This window comes from Bombus pyrosoma, linkage group LG7, assembly GCF_014825855.1.
Source record: "Bombus pyrosoma isolate SC7728 linkage group LG7, ASM1482585v1, whole genome shotgun sequence".
NCBI classification, from domain to species: Eukaryota; Metazoa; Arthropoda; class Insecta; order Hymenoptera; family Apidae; genus Bombus; species Bombus pyrosoma.
This window is the reverse complement of record NC_057776.1, coordinates 9,103,861-9,118,416: the sequence shown is the minus strand read 5'-3', so window position 1 is coordinate 9,118,416 and position 14,556 is coordinate 9,103,861. Positions and strand designations below refer to the sequence as shown.

Sequence of the window (14,556 nt, the reverse complement as noted above, 5' to 3'; positions counted from 1 at the left end):
AATATTTCTGCGTAATAGCAATCTCCAGGTCACGGATATGCATAAATAGTAGTTACTTCAACAAAAAAAAATATCCTTTCTATAGGATATAGAAATAGCTTGTGGGTGACTGTCTGTTCTATATAATTTTACAGACTGAGATTTCCCATAAATCCGTAAACATCCTCAGATGTTGCTTATCAGTAAGAACCAGTAGCATTTCGCTCGACTAATTATTTCTTTCGCCAACACCAGTTTGACGGGCAATTAATGACGTCCTTGGGATCCCTAACGGTTCACCGTGCGGATCCTTAACCACGCATATCTTCGAATCCTCACGAGAAATCGATGTTCGCGCTTAAGCTCATGCACGATCGTACCAGGGAATTGATTGCAGCTTATGGATAACGTTTAGAGGCTGTATCTGCGTGAAGACGACCGGCCCTATAAAGTCACCACACCGGAAATTATAACTCGGATGCCGCGGCGGGCCGCGTAAAACGCCCCCTTTTACGAAATAATTTACCAGCCTGACTCGTTAGCGGGGCATTCAAAGTGAGACGCAAAGGAAGAGCCTTGTTAGCCACGCGTATGCTCGCCCTCGTCTTCGTTTTCTCTCTCTTTATATTTCTCCCCCTCTTCAGCATTCAGTCGTTCCTCCGGGCGATCCACGATTTTTCGGTGAAACCGCGACCGATCTCCCCCATCCTTTCACAACGTCTAATTGATGCGTCGCGATTTACATAAAGTGTCGGTCGAGCCAGCCAGCTGTTGACACCTTGGAAAAATTTTAATGTTCTCCTACCAATATATTCGTTGATAAAGTGGGCAATATGTTCGCAGTTTTACTTCTGGCTAACGCAGAAATATCATTCGACTTTTGGAACCCTCCGGTGAGCCGCTGGCGGGCCTCTGCGTTTAAAGCGGGGGAATATGGATCGTATGATACAGAGATAACTTTATTTCGTATGGCTTGCATAGGTGGTGGCGAGATACGGCCTCGTAAAAATTCGCGCGCGCGGTTAATACGAATAATTATTGCACCAGACTGTTGCTTCGGGGCAGTGTGATTCTTGAAACTCTGCAGAGGAAATTATTAAGGTTATGCTGCAGTTTCAGAAATGAGATTCAAAATCTGGTAAAAATATTCTCACTTAATTCTTAGCATATTACGATGAAATCATTAATACGTAATAAATAATATTTGTAGAGAAGAAAACGTATGACTTCCAATAGACATTTTAAGAACGCGATAATAGAAATTAATACAGTAATAGCAAGAACCGGGAAGAACTTTTTAAGAACTTCTTTCCGTAAAGAACGTCGATCCACTTTGATATGCTACAGACTAGGATTTCGTTTAACTCCGTAGCCAATTTCTTGGACATAATAATTTCTTCGTTTTTCTTTATTATTTATTTATGTTTATTCGTAAGAACCAAAACCATCGTAACTGAAATTGATTCAGCTCCATTAATTTTTTAATTACACGATTACAGATGTATCTGATTGACAGATTAAACATTATTGCAACAAATCCTACTCTTCTTCCTCGGAAAAAGATTCCTCAAAGGACTGTTCTTGCTGAAAGGATTATAAAAATCCACGAATGGGCGAAACTACCCTCGATCGTTGAAAACAGGGGTGGTTTAATCGCGGCCAGGCAGATACATCGCTATTCCGTGATCGTTTGAAATTTTACAGGGCAACCCGTAACGCATTGGAGCACGGGTGGCGGCTCTAACTTCGAAGTGGCAGCTTGGCTAAAAGCTTTCCGCAATTTTCGAAACGATTATGATTTCACGAATGGTAATGAGGTCAGGACCGAACGCATTACCCCGGCCAACCTCCCTGGCTATTCCAGCTTCGGAGTCACGACAGTTTAATTAATTTATTGACCGGACTTTTCTCGTTATGGGACAAGTCCGTCGCGCGACGGACTCCGACTGTTTAGCAAACACGAAAGCGCACGTTCTCAAGTAATTACCCGGTACCGCGTGATTTACGGTTATGCCGCCGCGTCAGTCCGCGTGTGCGTTTCTCAAACATCTCACGATCATGCTCTCGAACGTGGAAAGTGGATATCGACATCGACGAACCTTCTCCGTGCCAAAGGAAAAGGAGTCGAAACGCTGAAACGTTTCGTTTCTGACAGATGATTCTCGTTCACGATCGGTCGTCGCGATTAAAATGCAATTTGCAACAGAAATAGTTCGTAATAACCCTATCGAACCCTAGGGCTGCACGCGCAGAGAGAGAAGAAAGGAGATGATTTAGTGCTGTCGTAAAGTTGGTACAAAGGAAACATCGAACCACGCCTGTAAAGTAACCCTGACTTTTACGCGATTCAAGGATGTAAAGCGACCAAATGAAAAGAATTTAATGGAAGAAAAAAGCTGGGGCATTCTGCTTCTTCGTTTAATCACCTGTAACACCTGTTCTTACTCCCGTCGGAAATATATGGCTCGTGAAAGCCGTTCGTCCAGTTTGTTCAATGAAATCGTTGAAACGAGGCAGGAGGGGGAGATTCTGGTGGGGAAACGTAATGGCGAAATTGTTCCTTGATCTTTTCATGATGCATAAATTAAAAATTAGAAATTTTACTATCGCCTACACGGTCAAGTCAAAATTATAAAAAGTTTTACTATTTCTTAATATTCATTGCCTCTTCTACTTACAACCAAAACCTTTGACCAATTCTTTCTTGAATAAACTCATTCGCATTAAAATTCACGAGCCAAATGTTCCGCCGGAATAAGCACAGCCATATCCTTTGCATTCATCACTGATCAAGGTCAATTTTCCTGGTCGGTTCACCTTCAGTGAGATTCGGGTCAGCGTCGAAGCACCGTGCCAAGATCCAGCCTTAACTCTTGGCCCCGTCTATTTCGCCAATAATCGAATTCTGGCTGATAGAACGCGATATACATTCCCGTCTCATGCATCTTGCCACACATTCGCTGCTTCGACGACGCGTCTCAGTCGTTCGTTTCTCGCGGGTCATTCGAGTCGAGATGGATTTCAATTCCCCTTCTTTCATTTCTCGCTTTTGCAAACGATAGAAGAAGAGGAAGAAGAAGAAGGAGAAAACGCGAGAGAAGGGAATCGAACCGAGAGAGAATTGAAAGATGAAAGGAGATGGGGTGGCAGGGTGTCGCGGATAAACGATCTAGATAGCGGACTTTATGGTTCCGCGGGATTACCGGGGTTCGTTGCATAAATTTCACCGACGGATATAATGTAAAGCTAATACGCTGGTTATTCCAGCTGAGGCGGTGGGGGATATTCGTAACGCTTGTGCAGGGTTGGCGAACGTCGAGGGACAAGGAGGAGAAAAGAACGAAAGGGAAAGGGAAAGGAACGGGCGGAGACAGCGCGAGGACGAGCGGCTTCGGAGAACGCCTGGGAATAGTAAATTTTCGTTACAACGCGGCATCGTTATTAGCATACAAGTATTTAGAATGAATTATTGGCCGGTTCGCTTATCCCCATGGGTGGATATATTCGGTACAACCTCGACTCCGCTCTCTCTTTCTCTCTTTCTTTCTCTCTTCAACGTCAGGTGTATCCCACAGGAGGCAGCATTATATCTTGCATATTTTATCCCGCACCATTGGTCCCTCTTCTTGCAACACGCTTTTCTTCAAGGAACGCAACAACGGAAGGTAGGCTGCTGGAGGTCAGGAGGAAAGGGATCAACTGTACTATCATTTAAAGTTGAAGATGGCGGTGCACGGTAAACTATTTGAACTCTCTTTGCTTCGTATACCTTTGTACGTGGTTTGTTTCGAAAGTAATAGGATTACTTTATATCTAATATCGATATTTGGTTTGTCAACATTTTTATATTTACGTATTTCGCTTACATTTTATATTTCCTAATCGATTTAATTAATATTTCATCGTGATTTTATATTCTTTTTCGATAAAAATGATCTGCTATCGAATCTTTAGATACAAAGGAATTATCCTCGTACGTGGCAAAAAGAGATCCACAATCTTATACCAGTGAAGAACAAGTTCTTTAAAATGAAAAGTGCTAACCAGGAGAATTCAGGAAATAATAAGTAAATTCTCATTCTTTTAAACTCTAACTCTTTTAAAACGATCATTTTTATTCTTCAGAATGTAACCTAAAAATACTTTAATAAATAGAGTCGCATTATTTTTTAGACAGACCACGTACACACCATAGAACACTGTCTTCCTTCTTCTTCGTTCTTATCTCATCACATCATCTTTTGCGAGTTGTTAGGCCTAAGCTAAGCTATTCTGATTTACGATGGACTCAGTTGGATCAAAGAATCGATTGATTATATCTGTAGAAAGAATCGTTGCTGTACACCCAGGACTCTAGGACTACAACACAGATTAGGCGTGTAGGTCGCCGGATACTGGCCTTGACGAACGACCGGCTAGCAGAAATCGCCGCTAATTGTCACGCTCGCGACTGGCAACCCTTTTCCCCGCGATATTCGACGAGTAAACCGCATTTGCGGTCAACCCCTCGGTCCTGGCATTCTTACTTTATTAAGCGAGAGTTATGCCCCCGGGTCTCGTTCGCGATCTCTTGATGTCGGACTGAGGGCCATAATCGAGTCTCATTCAGAAAGCCCTAAAACGAGGCGAATAAAAATTCGGACGACTCACTCGTTTCACTTACAGATTGATTTTTGTGTACATTGATAAATAAAGCTGCGTTTCTTCGTCTTAAACTTCATTGAAATTTTGCAACAGAGTATTCTTTGGAACGAGAAGTGTAGGTACGTAACAATTTTTCAGAGATTACATTTTCAATCCTACTTTTTCAAAACATAAAAGAAGAAGCGAAAACAAATTATTATAGAGACAGCTTCGTTTTTGCAACACGAATAATTTTCATATACACTTCTCGAAATAATTAAAGCACCTTTTTCCGTGTCCATTCTTCTGCACTTTGATTTTAATATCCATTCGTTACGTCTGTACATTGTTCTTCAATAATTATCTGAAATCGTGCATTTGTCACACGATCATAGATTTCGAGTTCAACTGTGCTCTGAAAAGCTGAGCTCTGAAGATGAAGAATGTTTGCGAAACGTCGGGACAAAGCGCAACGTACGAATAAAAGCACGATTGAAATCCGAAGAACCTCGAATACACCTGATCGTCGTGAAAGTTTAAAATCTAAGATCGTCTTAAAGTCGATCCTTATCACAGTATTACGCTATTAGTTATTAGCTGCTAAATTACAGCGAAGTATCTAAATCCTCGACAAACACGCGAAACCTTCGTTGGACGCACGAGCAATTTAAGACCACGGACCACCGAGCTGATCTCTCCCATCAATTTTCAATTTCGTTCGGTGCTGACACGCATCGCGCCCGATCCTTTCCATCCTCGTTCTGCATCCACGTTTTCGCTCGCTTTTCCGCGTCTCTTCGCTCCATGGCAAATCAACTGCCGCCGCAGCACGATGCAATTAGAAAGCCATTATAATCCGCGGAGCGTGTGTGCGCGCTGCCGTCGCGCAATGAACGCGCGGACAGGGGCCGAATTCCCGTGGAGATTCTACACACCTTCTGTCGGGGCTAGATGGATGTCCGGCAATCAGGTGCACAGACCCCCAACTGCCTTTGAATTCGTCCGTGCGGCAGCTGCCTGATATATTCTCGTTGACGCGGGACCATCATCGTGGCCACGGGCCGCCCGCTGCTTCGTTTTCGTGTTTCAACGTCGAAACGCGGCCGGGAAAGGAGCCGAGAGGTTCGACCACGCGTCACTGGACAGTGGATTTTTTCGGAAATTGACCGTGAACGATTTACGCCTAACGTAGCTAGTGACGCGTGCGAGATACCGACACCCCGTCGAGAAGCTACTCTTCTCGTCCCTTGACAACTTCGCGCCCCTGTGTCAGAAGTTGCGCAATTTTTCCAAAGTGTAGGTACTGTTAGCCCCTGTTAGGGCGTCGAGAGGAAGGGATTGTTTCTTTCATTGGTAAAGTGAACGAAGAAAAAGTCTCAAGCAGGGAAGACCATAGTTGATGTGTGAATTTATTGCGTCTTTATTTATTGTTAAATTGCGATTTTAATGCATCTATGAGGAAATGGAATGTGCAAAACTGTACAGAAAGTACGCAAAAGTACGTATGAAGCATGTAAAGAGATACTGATTGTAATTTTTAATATGTTAAACAAATATTTAAGATCGATTTCTTTGGATGTATTGTCTCCTGTCGTACAAATTGTTGTTATTGATTGAAAGAGTTATATCTAACAGTGTAAGGAATCTCAAACACATGATCGATAGAGTGTAATTCAATATATGCGTTTCAACAGAGATCGAATATCTTTGATCGGTTCTAATCGTCATATTAAATACAATCGCTAATAGGTGACTTTATGTGCTCAACAACGTTACGAAATCATAATGATCTTTATAAAGATCAATAGTGAATATTTGATACACCAGCACGTCATGCATAAAAATCAGTATTAAAGATTAAATTAATTCAACGATTCCTAAATGAAACTAATTAACGAATAACTAAATGTAATCATCGTAAAATAAACGTACAGGGTGCTTATTACGAACGTCGAATGAACCGAGTAGCAACTAAAAGTTCGAATAAATCGACCGGATGACACGCGTATATCTGCCAAGCGTTGCAAGAAATCGAACACACAGAGGACTCGCAAACATACACCCCAGTCTTCCTGTAAGACGCGGAAGATTTACGCGGCCAATTGTTGGCCCGCTTGTCATTTCGAGCGTCGAGGAAGGAAATGTAGCCGAAAGAAGTTATGGCGTCCAGACGTCTCGAGGGTGGTTCTAGCCGGTAGCGAAGGAACGCGAGATTTTTCGGAAATTGACCGTAAACGACCGGGTCAATTTACGCTCTCCGAGGAAAGTGACGGCTCGGTTCTCTTCAATCGATTCCGGGGATCTACGCCGCCCTTAAAGGGTGGTGGAAAAATGGGAATTTAAACGACCTCTGCCACGCGAAGCTTTCTAGAATCTTAATTGGAGCCGAAGACAAAGGAGTGGCTGGCACAAAGAGTTAAATCGCGCTCTTTCTGCCGCGACGTCGGAGGAGAAAAAGGACGTTTAAGAAATATTCCACGTTTTAAATCATCGGATCGATTTAAAAAATAAACGAACGTTGTTCAACAACGTTGACGAAATGTCGGTGGCTTTGCGAGTCGATTCGCGATTGTTAAACGTCGGGCAACTTTCGAAATCGTTGAAAATTCATGAGCGTCGGATACGCGCGGTCGAACGCGAATTTCATCGAGCCACGGTAAATTCGCCGGCTACGAGTCAACGATCATTTCCAAGGAGTTAATATTCAAAATGAACATTAACAGGGGGGTCCAGGGCTACCGTTAATCTTCGATGGCATGTGGGACCACTCACGGTGCGCCGCAGGTCGCTTTATCGCGTACGCGTTAATTATGCAAATGAATAATTAGCATTTCGATTATTTCGACGACGCCACCCACGCTAGCCGTCTGGAATCTCGGCGATTCGACTGTAAGCAAATTCATTGGCTACTCTTCGATGAAGGGTTGCGCTCCTTACTTTCCTCGCGTGCTTCTGCTTGGAACTTGCAACTCGAACACGATTTAACTGAAACGAGCATACGCTCGTAAAAATTTTATCGAAGTTTTCAGCAGAAGTTCGGTAAGTGTGATAAATCTCGACGCGCGAAATCTTTGTTCGCTTGTCTTTCGATTGGTCGATCGTCAAACAAGAATTCTTCGTACGAACGAAGCTTGTAATATCATCCTTTCACGATCAAGGTATCGTAACACCAAGGGAGAGACTGAACACGTATGATGTTAAAAATGACGAAACGTTAAATCAGATATTGTCGAATCGGAAGAGTATAATGGCAGAATTTACGAGGAACAATCGATTGGCTATAGGAATTTCATCGTGGCATGGGGACACCTGCAGCAGGTACCTGGGAATATTAAACATTGGTTCGAATTTGCCAATGGAGAGAGGGGTTCCACGAATCAATGTCGATTGATCAATGGAAAGCGAATCGACTCGACTGCAGAAATAAACTGTTAGTCTTATGAATATATTCATACCGAGTTCATCAATATTCAAAACCTACTTTCCTACGCTTAAATCCAACTGAAATCGGATGTGACCGGCTCCCAGACGCTCGTGCCCTGTCACGAGAACGAACGATTCATGGTTTCTCATCGTAAATCTTTATGATCTTTGGATTCGTGTCTTCCTTCTCGCGACGGCCGCGAAAGATGAGATTCTGAAATCTATCAATTTCAATAACCTGACGCTGGTACTACATATTTCATTTTCTGACACATCCGCGATTTTCCCAGATTTCTCTGTATGCCTTAAATTCGAATTTCAGCGAAGAAACGAGGTAAATTCAATTCGATTAGATCCATTCTGTCGGATCGTTCTACGCTACATTCACGCGTTCGTCGAAGGAATACTCAACGAGCGATCGTTCAATCGGATCGCGAATTCGCTTCCTTTGGACCATCTCCAATTCTCTGGCTCGTGACCCTTTCTCTTTCGTCTATCAGTGCCTGTTGCGTCATTTTGCCAACTCCGAGGCCGGAACGTGAGGAGTATCCCGAGAAATCGTGGAAAGAAAGCATCGTTCGAGAGGCAGGCCACGTCTCGATCCGGGAGATTTACAGAGGTACCAGCAAATAGATCAGCTCGCTAATGGATGGTCGCTCCTTCTCGATATTACCTTTTTGCCCCCTCGAGCTCCGGGCAGGAAATTAGCAAGTCTTAAGAGATCCCTCCGTGTTAATCGTCGGGCTGATTTCTGCGGCGTCGCTCTCGGACAATTTGCCACGACGAAAATTTCATTTGTCCCGTTCCCTTTTGCGTGCCAACCGATCCAGTCGACCCCTTCGAGGGTCTCTTCTCGCTAATCCACCTTATTTCGTCTCGTCTCTATCATCTTTCACCGCCTCTGTCTCTTTTCAACTTGCTCTCGAGAGTTTCCTCATTGGAGAACTTCGGGGACTCGAGCCGGGATAACATCGATTAATCCCGGCTCGTTCGGCCGAAAACCGTGAAAAACGTCACTCGACTCGGGCCCAGACGCGATGCCATGCAAGCTCGACTGACGTTGAATGAAGAACGAAATCAGATTTCAGCCGGCGGCCGTCGGCTTTCTAACAATAAGTCGGATTAAGGGTGGCTCGCCCTGGCGAACGCGGAACTCAGCCGAACAATGATACACTCTATGATCGAGATTATATACTCTTTCCTTTCTTTTTCGAGAACCTTCTCCTCTTTTTGTATACTGGCGTTAAGAAAATTCTTTCGATTGGAAGAACACGCTTTGGTGTTACAGGATTTGAAGGAACGAGAGGAATTATCCTATGAATTATCGAAGAATAAAGAAGTCAATGTCTCATATGATATATCGTCGATATCGTTTCTTCTTTTTCTCCCTTATTTTATCGGTAATAGGAAGGGCGAAAAGGGGATAAAATTTTCAGGTAATTTAACGTGACCGTTTAATCGATCAATACGTTTTATCGGTCATATACTCGTGTCACATCGCACAATGAAAACTGTGGCTCGTCGTATCCGCGATCCGGCGCTCCGTTCACGTGGCGTATCCGCGTAACGTCAATCCGATAGCCGCGCGCGTCGCGAACCAAACGTTAAAGTAGGACATAACAAATAGCTCACCTTATCTACAATACCGCGTACTGCACGGACGTTGATCAGGCATAGAACGCGCACACACCAAACAGCACGTAAGAAATCATCGATCACAGCCAGGTCTTCTCTTCCCGCCTTTTCTTCTGCTTCAAATACAGAATACCTCACTTGCTTTCTCTCGTCGCACCTTGCAATACACGTTGCAATTACAAAAACGCACTATTACAAGGTCTACCGAACTAGTCACGTAAAATATATCCTCCGCCCCCCAAAAAAAGATAAAAACCAAAGTCAAAGAACTAAAGAAGAAAAGTAAAAGGAAACAATCCGACGTAAATAAGCACACGCGACCAATCTCCAGTCACCAAACTGAATCACTGACTATCTCCCTGCTTGTAACAGTGTCCGTCGCGACGATGGGTCCGGAGCAAGGTCCCCATTGAATAGCAGACACGTTTCGCGAGCCGTTTATGACCAAACGAAAACAACGTACCAAGCAACAACCGTACCGTCACGGCGCCACGGCACTAACTGACAGGCTGAGGAGAACCTCCAGTTGCTCGAAGGAGTGAAGCGGCTGGGGCGACCGAACCGGAGGGGTAAGGGGACCCAGTTACCAGAGGCTTTCTCGCTCCGGCTAGAGGAACGTTCGGTTTGCTCGCGTTCAATCTCGCTGCGTCTCTCTTGCTCGCGTTCTATCGCCACCTAGTGGCGGTCTCGCAAACTCGTTCACGGGTACGGGCATCCACCTCCCCTTGACGAACACCAAGGCAATCCGGTGGGGGTGAAACGAGCACGTGGGGCAGCTAAAGAGGGAGGTCCGTGGCGCGTGAGCGTGGTGGGGGCCAGAGGCAAGGCCGGCTTGGGGGTGAGGTTGCAAAATATGTTGTAGAAATGGGGTGGCCGATGAATGCGGTCGCCCGTAGACTAGGGATTTTATTGATCTTTTTTCCACCCCACGCTCGAATCTAAAGGGGGTGGGTGTTTGGAAAGGAGAGGGGTGGCAGCGGCGCGTACACTCGCGCACGCTTAATTAAGCGGCCGGACTTACGTCGCGTATATACCTTCGCAGCACGCTTTGCCACGCCGCGCCGGGACTCTCTTCGGTCATTCCGCGTTTCGACGATCGGCTGGGATCCCGGTCGACGAGCCCATCGATCGATTTGCGGCTAACTTCGAGCCCATTGAAATTAAACGGGCCGAACCGAGCTCTGGGCGGTCGTGTCGCCGCCGACGGGCCGTTCCTCGATTGAATTTCGAATAGGTCGCGCCTATCGCGATTACGATCTTATCATCTTGTCTGTACTTAGCCTTCGTTTCGTGGATCTATTCAAGGTTCATCATGTTGCAAAAGTGTAATTTTTTCTCGCGATTAATCATTAATCCGTTTTATTCAATTTTTATTCCTAAAACACGAAGCTACAATTGAGGAGTTTTCCAAGAAAAGAGTCTATAGATTAATATGTACGTGCCGATTTACCTCTTTTATATTAAGACAGAGGTTTTATCTCTTTTAGTTAAATAGTCGAATTATTGTACGAAGAACAAAGTTTATTGAAAATCATTGTAATCTTCCATTTAAAAGTTTCCTTTGGAAGTATTATAACATTATGAAACTGCAATTAAAGCTTCTGACACGATTGTTTCCAGAAAGTTTCTCAATTGTTTTTCAATCGCCTGTCTTCCCACCCCTTCTTCTTTCCTCTGTCGAAGCGCACTCTATCGTTCGTGAAAACATCTTTTACGCGCAAGAACTAATCTGTACGAGCGAATATAGTTTGTTAATAATATAGGCGAAGGAAGAACAACTAGGAGATATTAACGAGTTTGTTCGAGGCGGGATTCTTAATCCCTAACTGATCAATTCTCGAAGCGTCATCGTTCACCAGGATTTATCGTTATCGTAGCCCTAACGGCACATAAAATCGCGGGAATTGTGAGATATTGTGTCTTGTCACTTCCGAGCTTCGACTCGTTCGATCGTGGTGGGGGCAGCGCGAACCATCCAGATTCGGATTAATGTTTATGGCGCCCCAGAGTACATGGCGGAATCCCTTCTACCGGCAGCAGCGTATAACAACGTGACAAGTATTAAGAATCGATAGCAGCCTGCACGCCGAAGCGGCTTTATGACTTATCATCTTCACACTGAACGTCTCTCGTTGTGCTCGTTATTAAGGCGACGGTTGCCTAGTCGATAATTAACGTCACCCCGGAACGATTTTCTTACGACGTATCCGCGAAATTCATAAGCTAGTCGGTTTATGTACAACCGCTGAAAATTCTTTATGGTCCCTTATCGTGTTTAAGGCATCGTCGGAAGGTTTAGTATCCGTTTTACGATTATGGAAACAATAGCTTCGTAAGTTTGTATGAAATCGTAAGGACTTTTGGAATTTCGATGTGGAATAATTTACCAACCAATAATACTATTCAATCGATAATTTGTAATTTATAGAAAGCAACATAAACAGTTGTTACAATTTTTAAACTTTACGTCAAAGATTTGTAAATCGTAGTACTGATAACTTGGAATTTGTGACTTGTAAAATTTGCCTGATAACGTTAGTTCAATCACACAAGAATATCCTACCGTGAGATAAAAATCAATTAAAAGGTCTATTGTAGACAGAGGCTTTAACGAGGAAAGTCCGTTGAACTATTCTAACGAATCTGGTTTATTACACCACGAAATGATCGAAATAATTAGAAGGATAAAACTAGTTTTGCGCCAGATGAAATCAGACCCCTTCGATCTGGCAGATTTCACGGTAGATCAAGCCGGCCACTGCTCGAGGAGTTAGAAACCGATCAACGAGTCCGTACCGCCCGCGCTCTGTCGATCACGAAATAAACACGATTAATCGTTTCAGACAACTCCGTTCCACGAAGTTCCGGTTGCTGTGGCGCGACGAGCCTTAAAGTGGATTTACTCGATCCGAATGTATTACCTGGCGCGTGGGGGTCGAGAAGCAGCCACTCCGGCTCAAAGAGTTCGTCGCCCGAGAGAGAGAGAGAGCGAAGGCTAATTAGCGATTCGATCACGGGGCATCCGATGCCAGGGAGACAACGTCGCCGCCTTCGCCTGGATTCCCTTTGATCCCCCGTCATCCCTGTTTCGTTCAATTCGCTCTCATCGCTATCCTTTCACGACGATTCTGTTCTCGTTCAACGTACACACGCGACGAGGCGTTCCGTGAGGCGCGATCGTAACAAAGCTACAAAGCAGAAATTAGTCGAGGGAATAGCCACGTAGCGTTTGATCCCAGACAATTCCTCCAAAAAACGTGATACTAGAAAGAGGAAGGCGGCCCTCTTCTATACCTTTCCTCGCGTTAATCGCGTCAAACGGGACTTTTCCACGACCATCGAATCCTATATCCCGAATAAAAAGAATCATTCTCAAGTGCTCGTATCTATATACATCGCCGATACAAATTAACCCAGACCCTTTACCAAGCCACCACGACCAAGAACAGGATCACAGAGGTTCCCTTTGCGGTCCTTCAATTTCTCCGTCTCTACTTCGAACACCCTCTCTCTGAACCAATCCCGGCACGCGAAAGAGGAAGGACACGCGGCCGCAGACAAGAGATCTAATATACCCGACGGTTACATTAGCCGGATTTAATTTAAGCCTCGACCTCGCCGCGAGACTAGCGCGAAGCTTACATTCGAGGACGCGGTTGATTCCGGTGGAGAAAGGAAGAGAACGGAAGGCGGTGGTTTGGTTTGGGGTGCAGCGAGATCGAGTCGACAGACGATGGCTGTGTGTGCTGGTAGCTAGATGCCACCGGTTTATTGTAATTGCGCTGTCGCACACCGTGGGAGCAAGCTACCACCGGCGAGAACCAGGGCATTGTAGCCGCTAATGCTCGGCCGTTTCGCTGGCTGAGTGCAGGGACGGGGACAGCTTCATTAACGGCAAAAAATCACCGTGACGAGCGTTCGCCGCTTCTTCTTCTCGCGACGTGTTTCACCTGGCCGAGTGTAAACGAAAGCGCCAGTGTCAGCTCATTCGGGGCTGTTGCGCGAGCCTTCTTTGCTCTTGCACCAACCGTGATAATTGATGTCGGCAGACTCGCGAGCACCCTGGGTAATGACGGGAGGAAATTAGATGGCAGCCGAAGGGGTTTTTAAGTATTTAGGGAGATGAATGGAAACGGGACGCCCGGTGAATGGGATTCGGTGCTCCGAGAACGCTCAGAGTAGCAGAGTATTGGATTGCGGAGGTAGAGAGGAAGAGGAGCGTAGAAAAATAGTTGTCCAGATTCATTGTTTAATTGTGGATAGTGGTTTCGGTCGAGTGGTTAGAGTGAAATTAGAAATTTTCCTGTAACGAGTCCGGTGGAAACGTAGATTCGGTAGATTCAATTTTTAATAGCGTTTAGTAATTGAAAGTCAGAAATATTGCTACGGAGTTTTCATTCTTTTGTAAATATTACGAAGGCAGATCTTAAATATTGACATAGCAGTGAATATATTGCACGTCAAAGGAATTACATTACAGGAAAAGCTTGATGGGATTCACGAGCGATATGATCCACTTACTTCACAAGAGACTATTAACCACTTAACGGCGCACGGCCGCAACGTATGCGGGTAAAGCCAATACGCTTATCGTTTGACAGTTTTTTTATTTTAACTATTCGTCCTAACTCATACTAATTATCATGGAGTTGATCACATAATTGATCAAATAGCCTTTAAAACGGAATAATCTTTTAAGCATTGAATCAAACCGGGTGTTTTTATTTTTTTTAGAAATTCAGAAGATTCGTTTAGTAGATGACGTGTAACAAAAGTTTGGAAAAAATTGCAATTCATCAAAATTACGAAAAAAGAAGGTAAAGTTCTCTCTTTTTTGGACTTTTTTATCTGAAACATGCGATGAAAATTTAAACGATACAATTTGAAGATTTATAT

General features: G+C 44.4%; 1 protein-coding gene across 3 annotated transcripts in view; it reads right to left on the bottom strand.

The window, feature by feature from the left end:
* The window catches only part of LOC122569103 (discoidin domain-containing receptor 2-like), a 129,922-nt gene extending 119,725 nt beyond the window's left edge, over window positions 1-10,197 (bottom strand). For all 3 annotated transcript variants that reach the window (XM_043729632.1, XM_043729631.1, XM_043729633.1), the window contains exon 1: window positions 9,658-10,197. The gene's annotated coding sequence lies outside the window, so the exon portion shown is untranslated. The remainder of the gene's footprint in view (window positions 1-9,657) is intronic.
* Between the last annotated feature and the right edge of the window lie 4,359 nt (window positions 10,198-14,556).